This window comes from Delphinapterus leucas, chromosome 14, assembly GCF_059928025.1.
Source record: "Delphinapterus leucas isolate spDelLeu-1000000601 "Yukka" chromosome 14, BTC_Dleu_Yukka2, whole genome shotgun sequence".
NCBI classification, from domain to species: domain Eukaryota; kingdom Metazoa; phylum Chordata; class Mammalia; order Artiodactyla; family Monodontidae; genus Delphinapterus; species Delphinapterus leucas.
Window position 1 is genome coordinate 76,190,250 of NC_143142.1, and position 26,028 is coordinate 76,216,277.

Consider the following 26,028-nt stretch of genomic DNA (forward strand, 5'->3'; position numbering starts at 1 on the left):
CTCCTCTCACTGAATAGGCCCAATATGACCCAATGTTTCTTGTTGCCCCTCACAGTAGGGTGGTTGTCCTGCTGTTCTTTAATGAACAACCACCCGTATTTTCCCCTATATAGAAGTGCTGGGATGCAGCTGGGGTGCACAATTCTCGGTATGCTCACCCACCTGCACAGTATTTGTTCCCCCTTGTGACCAAAACACTGCAGTGTGATTGCCCTCAAGATGATGGACCTGGTCTGGCATCTCCCCGCAAACTCCGTCCCTCTCACCATTCTTATTTAGAAACAAATGCACCAGCCTGGTGCAATCTGACCTGCAGACCACTCACATCTCTGACTCTGCAGCGTCCCCACCTACTTTGTTGTCTGTTTTATTCAATTCACTTTCTTTTGTTAATCTTAATACCCATGTGCTTATTGGTGCCCAGTTCATGAGTCAGTGAGCACGTTGGGACCTGAAGCAGAACAGGAGTGCAAACCCCTTGAGCCAAATCATGACCAGAACCAGACCTCAGCTCCCCCAGCTTGGCCCCCGGTGTGCTGATAGAAAACGGCTTCTCCCCATCAAGCCCACCCAGCCAGGGCAGTGACTCATGTTCTACAATTTGATTTGCATTTTCAGTTATTGAAGTTCAGTCTATGTAAACACACAGTGCGTGGATGCTATGAGCCCATTAGGCATTGGGATTGGGATACTTAAACAGAAGAGAGGTAAATTTGAAGATGTCCTTTGCCAAGCTTAGAAGCAAAACTACATTGAAGGATAAGCACCATTATAGATTTTCACTATAGTGGGGTGACATTTTTAAATGGGAGCAGAGGAATTTTTCCATCAGTGTCTTTCTATTGGCAAGATCCCTTGCAACATCTTTGAGATCTGAGAGAAATAATCACCTATGTTTTATTTTTGTCTCATACCATGGACCAGTAACAAAGGAAATCTCTGCATTTTCACTCTTTGGAAACCACACAATCTTCTCTGAAACCTGATGTGTGCCTTCAAGCTTCTGGCACTGAGCATGAGTTTCAAAATCATATTTTTCTCTCCAAATCATCATCCTTGTCTATGCTCAGTCAGGGGTTTGCTCTTTTAAAGCCCCAAGTTTAAATTAAAACCGAAACATAAAGGAAATGCTACTCATTTTTAACCACTTAAATAAAATAGCTTTCTGCATTCACGTTAATTTTGTTCACAGGCTATGCAGGGTAAAGCATATTATTTCTTATTTATATCAAAGTTTTATATTTACAAACATGATTTGCATTAGTTTGTCAGCCCATATGGCATCTTTGAAAGTCAGAGCAGAATTATATTCATTTCACAGGTGAAAAAAACAAAAGCCAAGGACATTTAGTAAATTCGTGTCTGAGAAAGCATTTCCAGGGCTTGAATTTCCCATTCATTTTATTATTTCTTAAGTTTTACCAAGTACTGTGGCTTCATACTCATGACTTCCCTGTCACCCACCCTGTCAAGCACTATTAGGAATATTACATACTGTGACTCCAAGGATGCCTGAAGGGGCGCTGATCCTACCAGAAGCTCAGGATTCCTCAGTGTGGGCCTCAAGGTGCCTGAAGATAAACACTCTGGAATGGTTCGGCAATGCCCATTCTAGATAGTTCTATGGTGATCGGCCCTGTCACTGGCATTCCACAGACATTGGTTACGTTGCATTCACCAAAGCCCTCGATGGTTCTGTGCTTTGGATTCTCCTTCAATGCCACAAGTCAATTCTTTGCACATTTACCTGTTACACAAGGAACTGTGAGGACTCAGGACATTTATCATTTCTGCTGTGTATGGTTAAATATGGTAGACATGGGGGCATTTCTTGGACACACATGAATATTTATTTTTACTAAAAAATGGCTGCTGAGTTCCCCCAAGACATTCTCTCATAGTGAAGGTCCAAAAATCTTTGCAGGTGTATTAATTATAATACTCTCAATGGCTTTAAAGATGAACTAGCCCATCTCATAAAGGAGGGCTGTACTCCACTGCTTGGAGATGGCACTGCCTTGAAAATCCAGTCACCTTCTTTTTTGATCAGAGAAGAGCCCGCACATTGTTCTGTGAAGAGAGAGACCAAAATGCTATCAGCTAAAATGTAGGCTGGAGAACTAGTCTGATTCCCAATTCCTTTTTTTAACTTGTCAGTTGGTTCTAAGACATTACCTACCGCTATTCCCATCACTAATAGGGGTGCTTTCTGCTATACAACAAATGAACTAAAACTTATGAGTTGGTTTCATTTTCTTTAAATTCTGCTCACTACTAAGACGTACCAACCCTCAAGCTTATTAAAATCAAAGTGTGGGGCTTCCCTGGTGGCGCAGTGGTTGAGAGTCCACCTGCCAATGCAGGGGACACGGATTCGTGCCCCGGTCTGGGAAGATCCCACATGCCGCGGAGCGGCTGGGCCAGTGAGCCATGGCCGCTGAGCCTGTGCGTCCGGAGCCTGTGCTCCGCAACGGGAGAGGCCGCAACAGTGAGAGGCCCGCATACCGCAAAAAAATAAAACAAAACAAAACAAAAAAATCAAAGTGTGGGCTGCTTATAACCCGGGGCTAAGTCAGTTCACTGTAAGAGAACTCAATTTGCATCTCCACCCAGTCCAGCCCTAAGGGATTTTCCCTCACCTTTTCCTAAGAGCTTAAGCAAATCCCACTCCTGAGCTAGAAGCCTTGTCACCATGAGCTCACCAGACACAGGAGGTCGGCAGGATTTTCATCCCCGGCCCCATGAATCATCCCTGCTGCACCTTCTTGCCAGTCTCAGCAAAACCAGGCTCCTTCTACTGCCCCGAGGCTATCTCTTAAATACAAACAATTCTCCACTTTTAAAAACTTCATTTTAAAGCAATTGTTAGAAATGTAGAATGCATCCCCACTGTCCTCTTCCAAAACAATACCAGCCCTGGATCCAAAAAATTGTTATTCTTGCAAGTTGACAGCTCTGGCCCACTGCTACCATCATGAGAACCATTATGGGACAGAAAGATAAATACGTGTTCGAGCTTTTAGAGACTCAAAGTCTTTAGAGGAATGAAAAGCAGTCAGAGTTTGGGGCAGCTGGTACCAGGGGAGAGGTATTGGGTAGAAATAACCTGCCTACATGTTGAATGGCCTGACTGGCTGTAATTACAGTTGGCCTTTGTATCCACAGGTCCCTAATCTGCAGATTAAACCAACTGCGGAGCAGAAATGCAGTTCTTTTTAATTCCAGAAAATTCCCAAAAGCAAAACATTTTAATTTTCCACGCCCAGTAACTATTTACATGGATTTACACTGTATTAGGCATCATAAGTAACCTAGGGATGATTTAAAGTATATGGGAGGATGTGTGTAGTTTATATGCAAATATTACCTCATGATATACAAGGGACTTGATCATCCTTGGATTTTGGCTCCTGCGGGGTCCTGGAACCTAACCCCCAAGATACGGAGAGACGACTGTATCTTCACTCACACCGCCTAGAAATATTCACTCTCTGTTGTTGACATATTGTAAATGGTGAGCTTGCACATATCCACATGGGCATGCAGGTGAACTCCACCCACAGCTCACCTGAGTCTTGGCCCAGTGCCTTGTGTTGCCCCGGGAGGCCTGTGAGGGCTGCTCTGAAGTCCCCTCCCCATTCCACGTCTCCCCTGGGAGGCTCAGGAGGCAGTTTCTCTTCGCCTTCCAGCTTCTCAGGAGCTTTGAGGCTTCCTTCCTCACCCCTCAAGATCCATCTGCAGACTATAAACCTGCTTAGCTGTCATCGGGAATCGGCTCCTCAGCTACAGGGCAGCTCACAACGTCTGTTGGAGTCCACCTTTGGTTTTGGCACCATCCTCTCTTGTGTGATGCATTCGGTCCACGAAGAACTGGCACTTTGGCACAGAGATAACTGTTCATATTCTTCAAGTCTCATTGTCCATGGTGAGAAAAGTCATGGGGATCAGGGCCTCTGGTACAAGAGATGGCTTATAAATCAAATATTTGGAAACACATCTTTTTGTGACATGTTTACTTTTATAAAGTCCTTAAAAACCCTATGGAAAGATAAAAATGATATTCACAAATCAGTTCCATAATAATACAAAAGGGAATATCATCTTGTACAGAGTCTTTTTTTTTTCTTTTTCTGGATAAGGTAAGTACTGTCATCTTCATCTTTTACTAGTATGTTGGTGGCGAGCAACAACTTACATTGATACACTCCCTCTCTTGGTTCCGAAACACACGCCTGGATCTTTTCACTTCGTTTAGCTTTTGTGCTTTTATTCCTCAGTGCAAATTCCTATCAGGAATGCGACCGCACTGAATCAGCTTATCTATGTTTCTCAGGGCTTCCTTTTGGTCCAGCTGGATTAGAGGAAACCTATAAGGTGTTTGCACCCAGTTGCTATGAAGGACTCCTTAGACATTCTCCTGAAATTGGCCGGGGCGGGGGTGTAGGATGGGGGTGTCACAGCGCAGGGCCACAGCCTTGGGAAGCACCTGCCGGGTCACCTTCCACACTGAGCCAATGGCCTGTCTTCTGAGAAGTGACATTCTCCAACTTCTTTCTGCATGAACTCTTGACCACCAAGCAGATTGTCTGGGACCCCTATTGTTTTTAGTAAGAATGTTTCCTTCCCTTTATTGTTAGACAATATTCCTTAACCTCTGTTCAACGGCTGCTTTGTGTTCCTAAGAGCTTTTCTGACTTTTCAGCCAACACTCACCTAATTCTGCCACTCCAGTCTTTGGTGCTCTGGCAGTAGTGCCAATTGCCTCTAAGAGTTCCCTCAGGGGCTGCAATCAACGTTCACTCCCTGTCTCTCTTGCTGTCTCTCTGTCTCTCTCTTTCTCTCACACGCACACATGACCATCTCAGACCCCACTTTAGGAAACACTCTTAGAAATATTGTTAGTATCTGGTATAATTTAAGCAGAACAAGATAGGAAACCAGACAGTGTTCCTGGAAACAGAAGATCCTATTATTGCCAACAGTTTGAAATATTCAAGTGCTCACATTTTTCAAACCACTTTGCCAAACAGCTATAAATGATGCAAGTCTGCATTATTTCAAGTCATATTTTCAATGTTCTTTATGAGAGGGGTTACCTCTGGCTCATGTCCAAATGGATGGGAAAACACCAACAAAATGTGGTAGAAAATATCTGTAGAGCTTAGATATTGAAGGGGAGACCAGGTTAATTAATTTCAGGTATACATCATCCATACTAGCAATTTTATCTCTCCTTGCCTAGAACAACACTGCCTTAAACTTCTCTGGGATTAACATAGAACGTGAGTTATCTACATTCTTCATTATTCAGTAGATTAGAGCTGTGATGAGAAGAGCTGCTGTTTTTCTATGAGGTGAGTTATGTCGGCGTTTGGTGCTGTGTTAATATGTATAATTACAGAATGGAGACTGAGGGGAAAGGCAGTTCTAAAATAAATACCTTTCTAAAAAAGAAAGCCTCAAAGGAACTTTTAGTTTGGATTCTTTGCTCTTGCTCCATCTTCTCAAGAAATATAATTGTTTATCTTTTAGTTTTCCACTCACTAATGATTCAAGCCTAAAGCAATGACTTCTGTTTCCATTTGGTTGACCTTGCTGGAAGTTATGCTCACAGGATCAGCCATGGGAGTAAGGAACAGGGCATTCCATGGGTCCTTTTGAGAGAAGACAGCTGGTTTGGAAATCTGACAGCGAGGGCCTGAGGAAGGGTGGATTTGAGTAGGAGAGGTTTGGTCCATTTACCCCTCCAATGCCTGACATGACCCACACCCCACCAAATTAGAGGAAGGAACATACACTGGGCTGACCTGAGAAATAAAGTGTCCCCAACCTCCCTCTAGTCATTCACCATCTCTGCACTCCTGGCATCAAAGACTCTAAGCAATTTTCCCATCTCCTTATTCAAAACAGATATTCTGTTCATTCATTCATACAACCACAGGGGCCTAGGTGTACAGGGGGATGTGCAATACTGCAGATAGCAAAGCCCTAAAATAAGGAGGGAAGCAGTGTAAAGATGACTCTTATACTCTCGACCTTCTGAATCTTAGTAACCAAGTCACTAAAAGAAATTTCCAAAGGCCCTTACTTTGATCCCATGATCTCACTTTGAGGCATGGGTTAACATAGGGAACTTGCCTAAGAACTATCTTAGATTGGTCTTGTGAAGAACAATAGTTCCTTGTTACAAAAGGAGGGAACTGGATCAGGTAATTGTTAACTTTTCTGACTCTGCCACGTTCTGATTCTCCATCTCAGTCAAGCCTTCAGATAACGGCAGCCCTGGTCAATATCCTGACTGCAACCTCATGAGAGATCCTGAGCCAAAACCACCAGCTAAGCTGCTTCTAATCCACAAAAACTGTGTGAAATAATAAATGTGTGCTATTATTTTAAGCTGCTAAATGTAGGGGACCATTCGATATGCAGCAATAGATAACTAATATACCAGACATATAACTAAATACAAAATCACTGGTGACCACAGCTCAGAAATGTGGAGAAAACTGTAGACACACAGACATGCCCTGAAAACCTGACTGTGTCATTGCCTCCCACCGAATCCAGGAGTTATTTTACCTTCTCAGGATTTAACTATGCTAAAGATTTGAGTGTTAGGGGAGAATAACAGCACCATCTACATTACAGAGTGCAGGCAGGTAGGGACAAATATTGGGTAAATAGAGGGTCTGGTTTAGCAGGTGAAGAAAGGGTGGTCCATTCAATCTTTTTTCCATTTACCGATGTCATGGGTAAATCTTCTCAACCAGTTTTCTAAATAACATCTTAGGAACTGGAAGAGGAGCTGAACTTTTCCAAAGTAAGTCATTTTGAGCCCCATCCCCATGGCACCCCTTGGCTGTATCAGGCAATCAGCCTAACAAAAAAAAAATTTACAAAAGTTATCTATCCAAAACTGTTATCACTCAGTGTGACCCCTAACATCTCCTGAAATGGTGTTGATAAAAGATTTTAAAATAATAACTTATTTCACCTCTTTAGCCCATGCTATTTTGAAAATTTTAAAGAGTATTTACAAATGTCCATGCTAGTATAATCAAAAGCATGTTGAGTTTATCTGTACAGTATTGAGTTAATTTACTCACTGGGATCAATCTAATTTCCAAAGATTCCCTGGGCCTGTCCAGAGGCACTGAATGTAGCTGACACTTGTGCAAACAGCAGCAGAAAGGCTATGACTGTGTTTAGTTTGGTGTTGTCTGGATTTCAAAGTCACCCAGAGTTTTGGCATCAGCCCCAAAAGTAATTTTCCCAAACACAGATCAAGGAATTTCCCCCAAAAGAACTGAACTCCAAATGGAAAAATAAATATTGAATATAAGCGGGGGCGGGGGGGAATATAGTCCCCACCCCCAAAGAGGATTTTAAAAAATTAATGCCAAATATTTTATGAAAGCCCAGAAAACCAAAATGTTACGAAAAGGTATAGAAGAATGTTATAAGTCTTGTTGAAAGAATAAAGATTCTGAAAAGGTTTTTTTTGCACTACTTTGTAAAAGATTTTTGCAGATTTTATTAGTCTTCATTTAAAACTCATGAAAATTAGGAGTAACATGTAGGTCTAAATAGTTTTGCTCAAACTTCCAGTTCTTTGGCGCCTGGTGGTGATCTGACAGACGGCAATGGGCAGTGCTCAGAGCAAGCTGAAGTCCCCAAGAGATACCCGACAGCTGACAAGCCCCCACGGACATCTTGGTTGACCAGCAGTCCACAACACTCACTAACTGGATCATCTAACACTAACAGCACCTTGTGTTCCTAGAAAGTTGGGGCTCCCTTAGAAACATGGTGATAACGAACAATCAAAAAATGAGGTATGCTTTCTTGAAACTAGATAAAAATGAATGAAGCTGCAAAAAGAGGTTGTGCTAACAAAGTGAGGGGCTAACAACGAATTATTTGCAAGCACAGATGTATTATTTTTCTGATTATAGTTTAGCTGCCCATCAACTGGTGCTCCATCTTTGTGATCTGGATAAACAGGGATAATGTGGGTTCATGTTATTACAGGTGGATACCCTGTGGTGTGGGGAGGAGAATACAGAAATGACTCATAAACTCTCTAAGGGTAAACTATTTTTGAGTTAAAACGGATCTAGTCCAAATTGGACCACTGAGTCAACTGTTCTCTTTGATTTTTTTAGCTGTAGGAACCCAGCAGTTTGCCTCTGGGCAAAGCTCAAGTTAGAATCCTAATCACTTTTACATACTTAGAATTGTCTAGTCTTTTGAAAGTCAGTTTACTTGCTAGGCTGCCCTGACTATATTTCACTACTTCTCCTCTGTGGTACCTAGACTTCAAACAAACTTGACAGTGATCTGCAGTAGTGAATTACCCCTGTGTTCTTCTTCCTGAAGCACACCATGCAGTTGGACCTAACAACTGACAAAAGATCGTGGGGACACCAGCAACCCTGCAAAAATGTCCAGTGATATCTCCAGCAACTTTAGATATAAAATTTACTCACAGGGAAGAAATGATGTCAACCCCTTTTCTAAATACTGGTGCAGATGGAAGTATAAGAAATGGAGGGATGAATGAGTAGAAAGTTCTCTCTAGATGTCTAAAGGATAAAGAGGAGGGCCCCAGAGAGGCTCATAGCATATAGAAAGGCGTGAGTTAAGAGCAGGCCAGACAAATTTTATGTTGCTTCACAATTTTGCCAAGGGCAAAATTGAATCTGAAAGCAGCAGCCTCCAGAGGACATGGCGATGTGTAGCCTACGTTCAAGGCTCCTTTGCGCTGTCTCTTCTGGTTGGGGGAATGACATCATTGACAAGTCATCTTCAATTATGTCAGGAGTTTCAGGGACATGGAGAGATACCAACAGAATTCAGAAGAGACTAAAAGGTAATGCTCCTTGGGATCCATTCCCAGTTCTATCACTGACTCACAGGGTGACTTTATTATTCCCATTGTTATTAGGGCTATTTTATTGAAGATTGATACTTAGATTTAGAGGTCAATCCAGGACCTCTCCTTGCTTTAGTATCTAAATTAAAGGTAGAACTTTCTTTGGAATACAATTAAGGAGAAAGGCAGATGTGAAGGCTATAAAATCTAAGAGAAGTAGAGTTTGAAATGTTGATGAATAATGCTCTTTTAAAAAAAATTTAATTTATGGAGGTGAAATTCATGTAACAAAAGTTACCATTTTAAAGTTAACAATACAGTGACGTTTAGAACATTTTCAATGCTGTACAGCCATAACCTCTATCTAGTTCCAAAACATTTCCAACCCTTCAAAGTAAATCCCCACACCCAGGAAACCGTCACTCTCCTATCTCCTCTCCCTCCAGTCTCTGGCAACCACCAAGCTTTATTCTGTCTCGATGGATGTATTTATTCTGGATTTTTCATGTAAGTGGCATAATAAAATATGTGACTTTTGTGTCTGGCTTCTTTCACTTAGCAAAGGTTTTTGAGTTCATCCATGTGGAGGTATGTATCAGTACTTCATTCTTTTTATGGCTGAGTAATAGTCCACTGTGTGTTTATGTATTCCAGTATTCGTTTATCCATCCATCTGGTGGTGGACATTTGGGTTATTTCCACTTTGGGGTTATTATGCTCCTTCCCTTCTTAAGTTCTATCCCCCACTCCCCATCCACCTCCCCACACACCCAAACTTTCTCCTTTCCTTACTGTATATCTCTCCTTTGGGAAGACACGCATTATTGTTAGCTTATCTCCAGGGGCTTTCTGGAGGGCTAAGAACAGAAGAGAGGGCTGTGGGTAAGAAAATAAGAAAGGAGAAGAGTTTGGGAAAGAAGAACAAAGATAGAAGGGATGGATAGAAGAACACTTAGCAGGCACTCCTTTGTGGAGCTGGAAGCACAGGAAACAGATTGAGAAGAGGGAGTTTTGGTAAGTGGTCCATCTTTGTCCAGAGGGCTCTACAGAAATTTCCTCAAAGAGATTTAGAAGGCTGGTTGAAAGGTCACTTATGCTTTTTCTTCTGCTGCCCTCAGGAGAACTTATCCAAAAGTCCAGTGTTTTAAGCAGATATCAGGATTTTCTTCCTTCCAGGTTTCTCTAAGTATTGTTAGTCTAGATATTTTCATAAAAGAATACCAGGTTAATTCCATTTGAATCCTAATATAGTCTTTTAGAAGGAGAGTTAAACATCAGAAAAAGATTTCAATAATAACTAATTGAAGAAAATATTGGTATCTCTTTTGTGTTTCCCCATTAAAGGAATTGTTCAGTGGCTATTCCTGCCACTGACATGATGACTCTAATTCACCGTTCTAAAAAAAGGAAAAGGAAAAAACTGACTTTAAAATAAGGCAAACCTTAGAATAAGAACATCCATTTGATGGAGCAAAGTCCTAAATAAGTCAGAAATAAAACCAGACAAGAGAATCAGTTAATTACAATTTAATGCCCTGGACCCCTATTCCAGCCCTGAGCAGTGTTTTTCTTTTCCATTGTCAGTGTTTGTGTGTGTGTGTGTGTGTGTGTATGCATGCGTGTGCATAATAATTTCTACATTTAATTTAAAAATTACCTTTGGCACATGTCCAAAGGAGAAGCCCAAATTCTCTACTGCAGATCAGAAAGCAGATAAAGTAGCAATCTTCTACACTAAAAAAGGTACAGTAGCAATCTTTGCTTCAAAAGATACAGTAGCAATCTTTGATGCTAAAAAGACACAGTGGCAATCTTTGATGCTAAAAAAGATACAGTGGCAATCTTTGAGGCTTTTGTTGGTAACTCTGTATCTCAACAACCTGACATCAAAATCCTATGAGCTCAACTCTCAAGGTCCAGGGAGAAGGAGGCAAGTGATGGATGGATTCCATATGGACAGTATTATATCTTTTCACAGGACAGAACATGGGTTGCAAACAGCAGGATCTACCAGTTCTTAATCCTAAAACCAGCATTTAAATTCCAAGGAGATGAAATAAAAGAGGTCATTTTTTAAAAGGACATCTAAACCACAAAGTGGCTGACAGCCAGCAAAATCTGAAACAGTGATTTTCAAAGTGTGGTCCCCAAACCAGCCACACCAGCAGAAGCAACACCTGGGAACTTGCTACAAATGCAAATTCCCTGCCCCCACCCCAAACGGACTGAATCAGAAACGCTGTGCGTGGGACCTAGTGGAGACTGGGTTTTGGCAAGGCCTCCAGGTGACGTTGATGTCTGCTAAAGTTGAGAACTGCTGATGTAAAAATGAATAGATTGCTCTTGATGTGATGCCTAGGTTCTTAAAGTAATAATTTGTGTATTTACTCAACTGAAGGATGCTCTTTTCGTCAGGAGTATTTGAACATTAAAAGCAGGCCTATAGAATCTGCCAAAATGATCAGTTGTGTTGACCTTTTTTGTTATCCAGGACTGAGAGTGTTTTCATAAGGATTTTTGGAAGCACAAAAGTAATCTACACATTGTGAGAAGGAAAGGAGCCAAACAATTTAATGGGGCCAGAAAGGGCTTTTCTGCTGGGAAAGCTGCCACTGGAGGGGGGACCTGTGGCATTTGCATATTAAATATGGCCATTTTTTTCTCTGGCCCAGCAGTTGTGGGAAAAGAGAAGTTCAGAGGGAAATATACTGGGCCAGGGAAAGGGGCTTGTCCCTAGTGGGGAAGTTTTTATAGCAGTACTTGGTTTTATTGATTGTGTGTTTTTTTCTTTTAATGCGTTGACTCTTTTTTTTTTTTTTTTTTAATTTATTTATTTATTTTTGGCTGTGTTGGGTCTTCATTGCTGCGTTCGGGCTTTCTCTAGTTGCAGCGAGTGGAGGCTGCTCTTCGTTGCGGTGCGCGGGCTTCTCATCGTGGTGGCTTCTCTTGTTGTGGAGCACTGGCTCTAGGTTCGCGGGCTTCAGTAGTTGTGGCACACAGGCTCAGTAGTTGTGGCTCGTGGGCTTTAGAGCACAGGGTCTGTAGTTGTGGCACACAGGCTTATTTGCTTAGTGGCATGTGGGATCTTCCCGGACCAGGGCTCGAACCTGTGTCCCCTGCATTGGCAGGTGGATCCTTAACCACTGTGCCATCAGGGAAGCCCTAATGTATTGATTCTTAAATATATTTTTATAAGTAACATTTTGGAGAAATTTAGGAGACTCTTAAGAGTAAAACAAAGCAAATAATTTTTCATAATCTCACTACCCATATATAATAACTGCTCAAATTTTTATGAGTTTTTTTACATTCTTCTTCCTTTGTACTTTACAAAAATTTAGAACACACTTTTTCCAGCTTTACTGAGATATTTTGACATATAACATTGTGTAGGTAAGGTGTACAATGTGATCATTTGATACACATATATATGACAAAGTTATTATCACAATAAGGTTAGTTAATATACTCATCACTCGCAGAGTGACCAGTGTGTGTGTGTGTGTGTGTGTGTGTGTGTGTGTGTGTGTGTTGAGGACTTTCAAGATCCACTCTTTCAGTAACTTTCAAGTATACAGTGCAATATTGTTAACTACAGACATCATACCATACATCAGATGTCCAGAACTTATTTATCTTATATCTGGAAGTTTGTACCCTTTGATCACCTTCATCCATTTCTCCCACCTGCTACCTCTGGCAACCAGAAATCTACTCTCTGTTTCTGTGAGTTTGTTTGTTTGTTTTAGATTCCACATATAAGTGAGATGCAGTATTTGTCTTTCTCTGTCTGACTTATTTCACATAGTATAATGTCCTCAAGTTTCATCTGTGTTGTTACAAATGGCAGGATTTCACTCCTTTTTGTGGCTGAGTAATTTTCCATTGTGTGTGTGTGTGTGTGTGTGTGTGTGTATATATATATATATATATATATGTGCCACATTTCTTTATCCATTCATTAATAGACACTTAGCTTGTTTCCATGTCTTGGCTATTATTGTAAATAATATAGCAGTACTTTGGCTACAAGCAATCGCTTTCTAAAACAATACAGGCAGAATAAATAGCCCCTTCCAGCTATGGTAAACGGAAGAGTAGACACAACGAGAGAAAATAAAGTTAGAAAAGAATTGAGAAATATGTTCCTAAAGGTAAGCAGAAAAAACAAAAACAAAACAAACAAAAACCAGAGAGTAACTGTGATAAAGCTTCAGAATTTGTGATCGAGGGGACAAGGTCGAACCCCTTAGGAAACCATAAGGGACTTACCCTTAGAGAACAGAGGGATGAATTAAAGGGAAAGTCTTAAGAATAGTACAAAACAGAACCTCAGTTTAGCCCAGTACAGTGGAAAGTGAAATAAAGGGAAACTGAGGTACAGTGTGAGGTGAATTAAAAAAAAATCATTTCTCTAATTGGACAATGCACAGAGATGCTAGGGCAAAAACAAGTGAAAAAGAACAGCAGAAACAACGTCAGTTAAAGTAGTGGTTCGCAACAGGGGTGGGGAGGAAATTTTGTGCCCACGCTCCAGAGACATTTGGCAATGTTTGGAGACATTTTTGGTTGTTACAACACAAGAGGAAGGTGCTACTGGCATCTAGTGGGTAGAGGCCAGGGATGCTGCTAACCACTGTACGATGCATGGAACAGTCCCCCCTCAACAAAGAAGTATTGGACCCTCAATGGTAACAGTGCCACGGTTGAGAAACCCTAAGTGAAAGTATTGGGAATAGCTTTCCATATGCAAATATGGCAAAACAACAATAACAACAAAAAACGTGGACCCCCTTTTGCTCATTCTTCAAGAACCCATTCAGTTATTCCAAACTCTGGGGGACCTTCGGCAGCTCCCAGAGCACCTGGCTGTCATTGTTTTTCCAGCAGTCATTGTCTTGTACTGCAATGATTTGTGTGTTCTTTTCTTTCCCACTCACAGGACTATGAGTGCCCCAAATTAGGAACCTTGTTCAAGTCTTCTCTGTATTCTTTATCATGTTGTAAATATTTGGTAACTGTGGGTTGAATGGGTGAGTGAATGAACGGATGGGAATGAGTCACTGGATAGAGACCTGTATCCTGGAGAAATGCATCACCTTTAACATTCACTTGTGACCAGCATCTTAACCCAGACTGTGTTTAGCTTGTAAGGCACACCCAGCCAAAGCAGCAAAACCATAATCAGATGGTCCAGTTCAGTGCAGTAGTTCCCACAGTAACCACACCTAAATGAGATTCTAAGTCTTAACTCAAAGCTTCAGAATTAAAGGCATTTACTGAAAAAGACCAAAAGAACATTACAGGTAACGTTCTATATTTGCTCATAATGTTATACATGCAGACATTGTCTATAATTTCAACATGTTTTACATCCATGAATTCTTATTTAATTACAAAATATCTCTTCATGCTGAGTTGACAGAAATCTCTAACCACCAGGGTGGACAGCTGTCTTGAACCTCGTGGTGGTTCTGAATGTATTTATCTTGGGTCACTGTTTCCTTGAATTTTGTGTTGACAGGACCTCCCTCTTCTCCAGCGGGTGGCTGCTCTTTTCTGGCCATAATATTGATAAAACTGTGCCTCTGCAGGGGACCCATCTGCATTCATGGATCTCCAGGCTCATATCTTTACAAGTGATGTTACTGTGAACACTCTAGTCCTTGTGTCCCTGGGCCCAAATCTGAGAGTTCCTTAGAAGTGAATCATGAGCTGTAATCATCTTCCACTTTACTGGTTATTCCCAAATTACTCTCAAAGTAGTTGTAACAATTCACACTCCTACCAGTAATACACGAGCTTTCCTATCGCTTCACACTCTCACTATACGTGGCACTGTCAGACTTTTTAAATTTTTCCCTTTCTGATGTGAGTGAAATGATGTCACAGTGTTACTTTCATTTTCATTTTCCTGGTAGCAGATTGGGGAAAGCATCTTTTCATGTTTATCAGGCATTTTGATTTCCTTTTTTCTGTTGTTGTCAGTTTTTGTAGCATCTTTCTTTTCTTCATCTCCAGCAAGTTGGAAGTTAAAAATTATGCTTCAACTTTTTAATTTTTGAAAATGTATATATTTAACCATAAAATTTCCTAAGATAGCCAAAAGTTATTCAAAATTTCCACCATCCTCCCAATAACCACAATAACCTTAATATACCTCAACATTGAACACCCTCTTTCATCATGTAATTGCTTTCTAGTCTTACAGTTTTACCTGTTTTTAAAAAATGTTTTAAGTAGCTTTTAATCAATAGTTAAATTTTCAGACACATTTTAACAACTTCTGGATTCCCCATTATTTCATTCATCCCCTGCTTTCCCTGGGGTGTCTCTTTTGTTCTTGCTGAATACTTATTTTAATAGTTATTTTATTGAGGAATTAATGTCAGAAAATGTCTTTCTTTGACCTTCAATCTTGGACGATAATTTAGCTGGCATAAAATTCCAGGTCGAAGTATTTGTTCTAACACTTTGCTTCTGGGATCCATTGTAGTAGATGAGAAGTCGGCTGTCAGTCCTTTCCTCCTGGGTACTCTGTCTTTCCTCACTGAGCGCTTTTAATAGTTACCCTTACCCTTGATCCTTTGCAGTTTCATTAGGTGAGAGTTTATCATCATCCTTCTGGTTTTGTGCTTAGAGTACACTTTGAGTTGTCCTTATTTTCACTGAGTCCTAATAATTACTTGCTCCTTGTTCCCCTAGAAAAAAGGATTCTGCAAACTTTTTCTGTAAATAGCTAGATAGTTAATATTTCAGGCTTTTCATGCCACCTATGGTTTCTGTCACTTCTTCTTCTGTTTTTTAAAGAATTTTTCAAAAGTGTAAAACTCACTTTTAGCTCAGAAGTTACACAAAAAGTTTCCCAGCTCCCACCCTAAAATCCCAGTCAGAACTTCCCATGCCACCTGCACACACTGTTCCTACTCTTCATCTCCTTCCCCAATCACCACAGCTTCTTATGCAAGAGCTACACACACACAAAGGCATACACACACACACCCTACATGTGTGCACACATGTTTCCACACTGCTATAAACCATGTCCTGCTTAACAGGAGTTGGTTCGAATCACCTGAAACCCAAGGTTTCTGCAGGTATGGAATCCTGACATCCAGAACTGTGATTCTGAACATGTCCTACAGGGAGACATTTTACTTGGTGGCAACAGGCTTGGCCTACTGCAGTGTTTCTCATACAATAAGAAATACATTTGCATTGTTACCCAGGATATACATAGACACACATATCTGAAACAGAAATTCCATGAAATAGTACCTCCCCTTACCTCATGCAATGCATTCTGGTACTTTTCTCATCCATTCTATTCTATTTCATTATTTTTATAAAGGCTGTCACCACTCACTAAATTGCTTTTATGACCCACTAGTTAGTTCTGGCTTTCAATTTGAAAAACAGTGGTCTAGAATACTCTTTTTGGAACATTGGGAGTTAAACAGAGTTTTGTGTGCTGACCTGGGACTCTAACCATCATTTATAACATTGTTTCACTGCAAAAATGTATTCTTATTTCCTAAAAACTGGATTAGAATCCAGTTTGGGGAACTCAATTCATCTGTAAACTGGGAATTGCCAAGGTCTAAATCAGGAACATTTTTATATAAGGAGTTCATTTAGACCAAAACAAGGAAGAGCTGACAACCTTCCTAAAGTAATTCCAGTACACTTGTCTGCTTGGGAATAGAGCTTATCAGGAAGTAGTCAACCTTAGCATTTATGCAACTTTTTTTCCCTTCGAAAAAGGACTAAATTTGAATTTCCAAAGACGGCACAGAGGAGATTCATTTTCGCTAAAACATGTGGACTGGAAGTTACTTTAATGTGTTTGCTACAAAATGTAATTCTGCAGTTGCCTGCAGGGTTTTCTTTAATCCACTGGTTTTTGTTCCCACAGTTCCATCTGTGTCTTAGGTAAGATCTTTTCCATCCTAACTGGTCTTGACAGAAAAAAAAGTCAGACAGTTTTGGGAAATATTTCCCCATGCACCAAAACTTCATCAAAGCTACAATTACGACCTTTCAGAATATCATTAGGAATGATAGAACTTTGCCTTATTTTCCAAGTCTTTTGGCCTTGGGTTTCCAAGTCTTTTTACTTTATTTTATGTAAATTTGAACAATAGTCTAATCCAATGAACTCTGAACCAGGTGTGTATCAGTAGTTATCTTCCGGCTTCTTTTAGAGATCCATAAATTAAGCACTTTATGCAGTTGCTCTCTTAACAACTTCCATATAACATATGACAATGTTAATTATATTTATCATGTTGTACATTACATCCCTAGCACTTACTTATCTTTTAACTGGGAGTCTGTACCTTTTGAATGCCTTTGTTGGGGCTTCCAGGTCAAGCTGGAACACTGAGCACTAGTATTTGCTTTCTGTCATTCACGCTGCCCCTTTCTGCCACACCTTCTACTACACTTAAGATCCCAATCAAATGGCAATAAAAGGATAAATCCATAACAGCAGAGAGAATGGGAGCGGGACAACCACTGGACACTTTGGTGGAGAAAAGACCAGCTCTGACTGACCACAACATCACCAGACTCCAGGATCAGAAAGGGAAATAAGGGAAATCGGGCATAAAGAAAAGAGTTGGCTAGGAACAGTCTCCTCTGATTGGCAAAAGAGTCATGACTTTGGACCTGTGAAAAGGGACAATAAACCTAGCACACAGGGTAAAAACAGATGATTGGTTTTCAGACTAAGCATTCACTCATGGAAGATGTCAATGTAATTACAGCACAAAATGTAATATTATCAGTCTTGACTGGAGGTTGTAGAGTACATTAAGAGTGGGGGTTTTGGAGCCAGACTATCTGGATTTAAACCCCAGCTCTGTCTCACTGATGTGACGATTAAGTAAAGACTAGAGAAGATGGGACATGTGCATATATGGAGGAAATGAATTCCAGGCAGTGGGATCCACAAATGCAACAAATCCAGGCAGGAGGAAACCTGTGTGTTTGGGGAGCAGGATGAGTCAGAGAGTGTGCAAATGCAGCCATTAGAAAAAATAAAATAATATCAAAATTCAAGAAGGATAAATGAATAAACAATTTTTGAGAAGTCAGGAAGTACCTACCAGATTTTTAAAAGACGTCCAGGGATTTTCCTTGTGGCGCAGTGGATAAGAATCCGCCTGCCAGTACGGGGACATGGGTTCAATCCCTGGTCCAGGAAGATCCCACATGCCGCGGAGCAACTAAGCCCGTGCGCCACAACTACTGAGCCTGCGCTCTACAGCCCGTGCTCTGCAACAAGAGAAGCCACCGCAATGAGAAGCCCATGCACCGCAACGAAGAGTAGTCTCCACTCGCCACAGCTAGAGAAAGCCCCCGAGCAGCAACAAAGACCCAACACAGCCCCCAAAATAGTTAATTAATTAAAAAATTTAAAAAAAAATAGATGTCCCCGTAGCCACCAGAAGAACTAGAAATGAAAACTGTTCAAAGTGGTTGACTCTAGGAAATCATATTGGCGGTGGGAGAGGAGGTAATAACGCACATTTTAATTAAATCTTCTGCACAACAACAAAAAAAACCATGTGCATATAATTTTACTTTGATAAAAGGGAAATGGAATTTAAAACTCTCCAAGTGGAAAAAAATGTATTTGTCTGCACTGAAAGTGATCGTAACAGCATTTGCATGATCTATATGCCCCTGAAGTAATTCTACAGCAAATATGTCCCAAGTGGACGCTTTACCTTTGAGATTTTGTGTATCCCTGGAAAAGCCTTTCCACACTTCTGCTATTTTCCTGGGAAATATTATGCAAATCACTTTACACGCTTCTGCTAGTACAGCTCTATAGTTGCCACATTTTCTGGCCTGAAACACTTAGTCTGTCTACCCTTCCAGAAGCCCCAGATTCAAGTTTGAGTATAGATGACCCAGACACCCAAGGGGAAGCAAATAAAATGATGCAACTTAAGAGCAGAAGAATGAGAAGAAAGGGTTTTGAAAGTTCCCTGAGCTCGCAATGCCTGTATAAGACCAGAAGAAGGAAACAACTACATCTGGTTACCCGTGAAGCATGATCACAAAGTCAGCAGCTCTCAGGAAATGGCTATTGCTTCCAGAGGCTGCTCATCATACCGGTGTCATTGTCACTCCTTTACAGAATATACAAAAAGCAGGGAGTTCCTATGTTAACAATTAACCAGAAAATTGCTTTGGAGTTAACTAGGAGCCCCACTAGATTTCCCCCTTTTAATTCAAATATGAAGATCTAGTTACCTAATAAGCAAGGGGGTGATAAATACAAAATTCAGAATTGTGATTAAAGAAGATCAGATAGAGATCTTCTAGATGGAAAGGGGAAGAAGATAGATGCAATGATAGTGTCAATCTTCCAGCTCTTAAGTTAGGTGGTGGATTCATAGGAGGTTGTACTCTTATTATTAGGTTTCATTATTTACATATAGAACATATATATTCTTTTGCATGTGTCAGATATTCATAATACGTTTTTAAGGGAAAAAATACAAGTTGCCTGAAAAAGAGACATCTTTTGCATTACCCTACAATATCATTCGATTTCTTAATAGCATTAAGTTATATCTTCCTTTTTTACCCATCTTTTAAGTTCTTTTACAACATTTCAGTGCTTCGAAAAAATACTGTGCAGGTTGTAGTGGATGAACAGGGATTTAGAATCAAAGCAACTCAAGTTCAATACCTGTGGCCTCTAAAACTCTCACGCTAAGTTTCAGCTGTTGATTTTTATTATTGTAGCTACTTCTTCCCTCATTTCACTCGTTCCTGTGCATTGCCTTGTGTCAACATTTACTGTCTTTCACTGAAAGACACCATCGTCCTTAAACTCTAGTTGGGAAAGTGGTATGTCCTGTGGTCAGAACTGATCTCACAGAAGCAATCATTTCTGCCACAGAAATGCCACGACATCTTTCCCATGGGCAACTGCACTTACTCCCATGCTGAATCTGAGATCCTGGAACCTCACCTCAGGCTGCCTCCAACCTCTGCTCGCCTGGCTGGGAGAGCCCCACATGGGGGCTGAGGCTGGCTGACGTTCAAGGACACGGCTTGTAAATTCAGATGATCACCAGAGAAAGAAGCCTTGTTGAACCTATGTAACGACTTGCATGAAGACGTCTACAGTGTAATAAAACACCCATTCACATTCAGGTAGCCACGGTCCTTGATGTAGACTGACTCTAATATTGACACCAACAATCCCTCCCAACCCTGTGTGCCAATCACTCCTCCATCAGCAGGTGGAGTCTATTTCCTTCCCCCTGAATCTGAGCTGGCCCTGGAATTGGCCTTAATCAATAGAATATGGCAGAAGTAAACTAACGATAGCTCTGGCCTAACCTATAAGGTGTCTGGCAGCTTTCACTTTCATTCTCTTAGAACCTTGAGCTTCCACATAAAGAGGCCCAGATCCTCTGGCAGAGAGGCCCCCATGGAGGGTGAGAGGCAGAGATGGGGGACCTGGTCAGGCTCCAGCTGTCCCAGCCGTCCTAGTTAGGGCAACAGACAAGAGGGTGAATCTCTCCTAGTTTCCTTCAGCTTTTGTAGGTAACAAAGTACAACAAATTGGATGGGTTAAGGCAATAGAAAATTTGTTTTTTCATAGTTCCAGAGGCTGTAAGTCCAAAATCAACGTGTATCATCAGGGTTGACTCCTTCTGAAGGTTCTGAACGGGAATCTATTCCTTGCCTCTTCCAGCTTCTGCTAGTTGCCAGCAATCCTTGGTGGTTGTTGGCTTCAGCTACATCACTCTAGTCTTGGTCTCCACTGTCACATGGCCTTCCCCCTGTGTCTGTCTACGTGTCCTCTTCTCTTCTTATAACTGGATGTGAGCCCACCCTCATTCAGCATGACCTCATCTTAACAAATTACACCTGCAAAGATCCTTTTTCTAAAAAAGTCATATTCTGAGGTTCTGGGTAAATGGGAATTTGGGGAAGACACTATTCAACTTAACACAGAAACAATCTTGAGCATTCCTATCCCAGTCAAACCTCCGGACCACTACAGCTACCTGAGAAACTCCAGAAGAGATGAGTAGAACTACCCAAATTACATTTTCTTTTGCCTGACCAAATTGCAACATCGTAAGCAAATGAATAGTTGTTGTTTTAAACCACTACATTTGGAGATGGTTTGTTACACAGCAGAGATAACCAAAACAGTCCTTTTGAAACATGGGAGAGGTGATTTGACCAATTGTCGCCTTGAATTACTGATAATGTGCTGTTACCATGTCAATAAAATTACTAGTAAAAGGATGAGAACAGTGAGATTTTTGCAAAACGCTATTGTAACTTTCATGAAATATCCTACATACGATTTCATAATTGTTTTTCTTTACCCAAGGGTTTCTGAGAGGTGATTTCCTGTTTAAAATGAGAAGAAAAAAAAAGATGTGGGGGAAGGGGGGTCTATGTCTCAAAATGACTGTTAAATGCTGAGTCATATGGAAGGAATGTGCAATGCTCTGAACCAGGGAAGGGAGGTTTGTTTCTTGTGAAGGACAGGAGATTTTATTATATTTGATAGCCCTGGGAAAGAAGAAGTAAGGGAATTGATTGTGTTACAGCTGAGGTCCTCGTCTGTAAAGATTATAAGGTGAATAGACTTAAGGTGTGAAAAACATTGAGCTCTGACCTTGACCAGGTGTTCAATAATTCAACCCTCATCTCGTCCAGGCAGATGAGACATTCAAGTCTCTCTCTTCTGAAAGCCTTGTGTCAAACTGTATGAAGGAAATGATAGGCTGCCAATTTTCCATAACAACCTCCAAAAACGATGCAGGATGAGAAATGGCAAATGTTCGTCTCTTGTGACCCTAGAAGCAACAGAGCCTGCTATAAAACTGTTAAGTAAGAAAATATAACATGGGGTGGGAGGAAGTCTTCCAAAAGGGAATGGATCGTGACTATCATAGTCTACTGGGAAAATAATCACGAATTTTCATAGAGGGACAAGGACATAGTAGACTCAAATTGAAGTCAAAAGGTAGGGGTTCTTTCCACTTACCAAGCATGAGCATTAGGAAAGTTCCCTGTGCCATCTGGCATTTCATACTCCTCGTTTGGAAAAGGGGGATAATAATGCCCTACTTTCCTCAAAAGGTCATTGTGAAAAACATGAAATTATAAATATGAAAGCACTGTGAACACTTGCATGACCAAGATCAGGTTTTATTATTCAACATATATTTAAGCACATTCACAGGACAAATATTTTCTGCAGTGCTGATTTCAGATATGGCTGATTAAAAGGAATCACTAGGGACTTCCCTGGCAGTCCAGTGGTTAAGACTCCGTACTTCCACTGCAGGGGGCATGAGTTCAAGCCCTGGTAGGGGAACTAAGATCCCACATGCCACACGGTGCGGCCAAAATATTTTTTAAAAAAATAAAAAATTAAAAATAAAAGGAATCAGTAAAGAAACCTGTAGACACTACTACATATAAAATAGATAATCAACAAGGACCTACTGTATAGCACAGGGAACTCTAATCAATATTCCGTAGTAACCTATATAGGAAAAGAAACTGAAGAAGAATGGATATATGTATAACCGAGTCACTTTGCTGTACATCTGAAAGTAACACAACATTGTAAATCAACTATACTCCAATATAAAATAAAATTTAAAGAAAGAAGGAAAAAAAGAAACCTGTGGAACAGTGGTGGTGATCGCAACCACAATCTCATTAACAGAATGTTGAACTTCTGGACTTCTGACTCCCCATTTTCCACCCTGTCCAGGAATTCTAGGACTTTCTTCTGCAAGATGCTTCCTCCAACCTCTACTCTCATGTATTTACAACAATTATAATTATTTGCAAAATGTGAGCTTCCCGTTAAAGTCCTCCAGGAAAACCATCCTCCTGGAATCCCCACACCAGATTCAGCCATCACTTCCTATTTAGTCAAGTCAAAGACATACCACTGCCAAGGCAAAGCTGGTGTCTGGAGCATATGTTTTCTCCTTAGGGTCTTGATTACCAGCCAGTTTGGCATCTTATGTGATAATGAGAAGAGAGAAGACTGAATTTATTGTTCTATACCACCACAAATCTCTTGACTTTTGGATTTCCAAGCCAATCTAAAAGAAACTAGTATTAATTCCTGTTAATTATGCACCAGACAACTTAGAAAAAGTCTGTCATCCTTACAAATATCTTCTAATGTTTATAATATTATTTTCGCCATTGATAAATAAGAAAATCAAAGGTCAAAGATCTTTAGTAACATGCATAAGGCCACAGAACTAAAATGTAGTAGAGCCAGAACATGAATCTAGGTCTGACTCAGGAATTCAAGCTCTTGCTATTACTTAATACCTTGCTTGGAACCCTCATGTAAGAAACGCAGAATGAATGATGAAGCTTACACATTCCTTCCAAACTTGGCTTGTTGGCAGCTACTCCACTGTAGATGAGCATACAAGCTGTGGCATGTCTGTGTTCTTCTGGTGGAAATTTAGTCACCCAGGTTTTGCTTCTTTTGCCTATGATATATATGAGTTCTTCTTTTTTTCGTTTTTGGTAACCTAATTCTACTATTAGTCCTTCTATATTAAATCTTATGATTTCTTCAGTGATGGTTCAATGAAAGTCTAAATTCCTAAGTATGACATTCAAGACTCTCCGTGAGCTGGTCCTCTCATAATTCCTGTCTTGTCTCCCCTCATATTTCCTCATTTGCCCAAAGCACTAGGCAAACCATATTAAGGGTCACAACCTGTAGGGCCCATGTCTCATATTTTCTTATGATGTATTTTCATGTAGAATGATGCTGCCATCTAGGATTAATTCTTGCCAATATTTCAAAAATCTTAACAGAAATTAAAGAGTTACCTGAAATAATAACTTCATAGGCTAACTAAATTAATAAGTGTTTTGGCTTTTGGTCAAAAAAAAATGCTCACTCAGTATGGGAATACTGATTATCTTCTCTGATTAGAAACTTTGATTACCAATAATGCATGGCTTTTGCTATCAAATCCAGAAGTAAAGTACCTCTTGATAAATGCAAATTTTATAATGACAAAATCTTTTTGAAAACAACATGGGTTGGGGGGGATGGGTGATAAAAGTATGCCTTGGTGATAAAAAACTTAGGAACCAATTGACCCACAGTGGTCTCACTTAGTCTTACTAAAATCCTACATATTTTTGGCATCTTAATATAAATGCTTCTTTCTCCATGAAATCTTCCCCTATATTGTCAGAGAGAAGTAATCCCCTTGCTTTTTGATCCTATGACATGGTGTATATGCTGCTCTTACTTCTGTATTTTCTTGGCTCTAAGCTGCTATCACTTATAATCTGCATCATTATTCTATATACCACAAAGAAAGAAAAACACTAACAACTAAACTATGGAACACCATCTTGACTTCAACATGTGAAAAAGCACAAAAAAATTTGTGTTACAGAACTGATGAGATACAGTATCATGAGTAGTTTGCATTTCTTTTCCCTTACCAGATCATTAAGAGAGAGCTACTATGTCTTGTTCATTTCTATTTTCTCAGGACATTATACTATGCCTTACATGTGGTATGTATTCAATATGTATGTGCTATATTCAATTCTTAACTTAGAATTGTCCAAGGCTCTTAGTGAAATTTCATAGGCTGTTTCTGTCTTTTGCATATACTTATAGATATGAAAAATCTAGTCTATAAATTAAGCAATAATGAATGCATGTGATCCTAATAGATTCCTCACCTTCATAGCAGCTAGAACTAAACATTTTCAGTAAGACATTATTTGTTAGATTTCTATTGAGCCTTTTATTCAGATAACTTGGGGTGCTGTACAGAAAATTTCGTATTTACTTTTGAAAATTGGGTCAAGGGAGGACAAGCATAAAGGAGCATAGGGAGAGAAGGAAATGTCCATTCAGAACTGAAACCTCTTGTCTTTGTACTGGAAGATACCATAGTCTTAGTGAACCAATGGATGCTTAATTAGCTGGATAGGTGTATGGTTGATGAATGATATATCAGTCATCCATTACTACAATAATTCTGCATAACAAACTACAGCAAAACCTCTGTGCCACCTAACAATACACAATTTATTTACTTCACATGGTTTGTCTGGGTGCTCTGCTGACCTGGGCTGAACTTACCCACGTATCTGTAAGTCAGCTGGGGGTCAGCTGGTCTAGGCTGGGCTCAGCTAAGGCAGCTGGACTGGAGTGGCTCTGCTCTGCGTGTCCCCCATCCTCTGTCTGGGACCAGAGACGTGTTCTTCTCATAGCAATTGGCAGAGCACACAAGAGCAAGCAGAAACATACCAGCTTCTTAAGACCTAAGTTCAGAACTGCCGGCTGTCACTCTTGCCTCATTCTATTGGCCAAAGCAAGTAATATATTTGCACAATAGTCAAGAGGCAAGGAAATACACCCTCCCTCTTTAGGACTTGCTAAGTCACATGGCAAAGGGCATAGTTACAGGAAGGGGTGAGGAATTGGGGTCAATGATGCAATTCTACCACGTATAATAATGGCATCCTACATATAAATATTGATCTAGAGTTTACAAAGTGTACTTACAAATATTTTCTCAGTTAATTTCACAACGAAACCACAGTGGCAGAGCAGATATAATTATTCCTACTCTACTGAAGCAAAAAGGGAAACTTGAAGAACTTAAGTAACTTGCCCGAGATATATACCAAGTGATTGGGATGGAATTCAATCAGAATTATCAAGTATATTAAACAGATGTATAGGGTTAAGTGATTCAGATAGAATCCAAACCCCTACTACAAAAGCTCTTTGTGGATTATCCCATGTAGTTCCATGGTAGGCACAGGGCTAGTCCTAGTAAAGGACTAGGTCAATTCAGAAGAAAAACAATACTGAGTCTTATCTTCAGGAACAACCAACCACACCCAGAGTTTCTGAAAAGTACTTTCTGGCTGGTTTCTAGGCTACATACATAAACAGGAATTGCTGCTTGTTTTCACACAAACACATTAATTTGTGAAGAGGTTGGGCTAAGAGTCCAAAGAACGATGAAATTCCAAATTGGTGACAGCACTGAAATGCAAACAGCATCACACACTGATAAACTGCTTATGGATTTTCTATCTTCAACTGATTGGAAAAAAAATAGTTTGAGGTG

The 26,028-nt window shown here is 40.3% G+C and overlaps 1 long non-coding RNA gene across 6 annotated transcripts in view; it reads right to left on the minus strand.

The window, feature by feature from the left end:
* The window catches only part of LOC111180208 (uncharacterized), a 62,418-nt gene extending 36,879 nt beyond the window's left edge, over window positions 1-25,539 (minus strand). For 2 of the 6 annotated variants that reach the window (XR_016387661.1, XR_016387658.1), the window contains exons 1-5: window positions 25,029-25,539; window positions 21,543-21,723; window positions 17,986-18,154; window positions 3,368-4,038; window positions 1,496-2,070 (exon numbers count right to left, since the gene is read on the minus strand). This is a non-coding gene — a long non-coding RNA (uncharacterized LOC111180208). The other 4 variants (XR_016387660.1, XR_016387659.1, XR_002646132.3 and 1 more) reach the window with 4 other exon arrangements.
* Window positions 25,540-26,028: the final 489 nt, after the last annotated feature.